We start from the raw sequence: 1992 nt of genomic DNA on the forward strand, positions 1-1992 counted from the left end.
TTTTTTTTTAAATTTTTTTTTTTTTTTTTTTTTTTTAAATTTTTTTTTTTTTAAATTATTTTTTTTTTTTTTTTTTTTTTTTTAATTATTATTATACCCACCACCTCACCTCAGGTCCATCAACGTTCATGGCCTATCACCTCTATTTCCGGAAACAACAGTTTATGCCCCCAGAATAAAAGAAAACCCCAACCAGCACCTTTAACTTTCTTCCACGTGGTCCATCACTTTATTTTCTTCTTTTACTTTTCCACGGTTTGTCCATCTTCCTTGAGAAGTCTTGTTTCCTTCCCTTTCACGCCCCATTCACCCCACTCCCAACCTCACTGTACCCCCCCATTCACTCCTAACTAAATAAAATAGCACACTACTGTGATAATGACTTTTCTAAGAGATACAACACACAAATATATACAAGTATATACAAACCTTCACATAACTACCATATCTTTATTAACATTAACACTCATTAACACCTTACTTTACCCTTGCAGACCCAAGTTCAGTGCCTGCAAGCCCAATATCCATTTGAAATATCTTCAAAACAAAAGGCTACTGTGACATGCACCAGCCCACCACCAGGAAGGGAGTTCTTGAGGCCCTCTCCCTAACTAACGCATTCATCCTGTCCCTAAAGAATACTAAAAACTGTCCCTACTACTGTCCCTAAAGAAACTGTCCCTACCTGACCCTCTCTATCCCTATTCTACCTAACTTAACATGACTAACTCTCTATCTGACCCTCAGTGCCTGTCCCTCCCTGTCCCTATCTACCCCTACTTCTGTCCCTATCACACCCAGGTGAACTTATGCTGCCCCTACTTCATTCACACGGGCCTAGCTCTCCCTAGAGTACGATCTTAAAAGGAAAGACCTCTCCAAAGTTGAGAGGCCTTCCTCGTACCCAACCTCTCAAACTCCAGAGAACGGACCTTCACCAGGTCACCCAAGATGTTGCCTACAACCTCGTCCCTTGGGAGGGATTTCTGCTGCGTCGAAACTAAACACCGTGCATTCCAAGTGTAGAACCTAACCACTACACTAACTAGGAATAAAGTGCACGGGTCCCGGCCACCCAGGGTTCTGAATGCCCCATAGGCCCACTCTGCATAGGAGAGGGACGCCAGCCGCGGCCAGCGTATGGAAGCACCCACCCTGTTGTAGACCTCTGTATTAAAGGGACAATGAAGCAGGAAGTGCTCCATGCTTTCCAGCACGTCGCCACACTCCTCCCGGGGGCAACCCCGATCATCAGAGTTCCTGTACTTCAGGTTGTCCCTTACATACAGTCTCCCGTGAAAGCAGCGCCAGGCCAAGTCCCAAAACTTCATGGGGATCCGTTTGGAATTTAACAACCCCAGCCCGACCTCCAGATCCCGGCCTGGGCAATCCCTAAGGGCCAGGGGCTTCTGGAAATGGGTCATCAGGACCCTTCTGTCAAGGCATTGCCTCGACATGGTCCTGATCTCCCACATTCCCAGACCCCACCGGCGGATCACCTTCAGAACCGGGGTAGCGTAAGCCGGGAGATGCCCATGAGGTGTACGCAGGTCCTTCACTCGCCCTCCTGTCTCCCATTCCTGGAAGAAAGGCCGAAGCCAACCCCGACAGGAGACTACCCACGGAGGAGCCCTCTCTTGCCAGAGGTTTGCAATATTAATCTTGACAAAGGTGTTTACCAGGAACACCACTGGGTTGACCATACCCAACCCGCCTAGTCTCCTCGTGCGGTATGTGACCTCCCTCTTAATTAGGTTGAGCCTGTTCCCCCATAACAGTTGGAAGAACAGGCTGTAAACCCGTGTCCAGAGGGGCTCTGGCAAGATGCACACACTGCCCAGATAGATTAACAAAGGTAGCAAATAGCCTTTGGCCAGAGCAACCCTTTCCCTCAGGGTTAAAGTCCAACCCTTCCACTGGTCCACCTTTTGGGCGGCGATCTTCAGTCTGCCCTCCCAATTTTGCTGGGGGTAGTCCCCGGGGCCAAAACTG

This window comes from Dendrobates tinctorius, unplaced genomic scaffold, assembly GCF_039654945.1.
Source record: "Dendrobates tinctorius isolate UK_male_01 unplaced genomic scaffold, ASM3965494v1 ptg000133l, whole genome shotgun sequence".
NCBI lineage: Eukaryota > Metazoa > Chordata > Amphibia > Anura > Dendrobatidae > Dendrobates > Dendrobates tinctorius.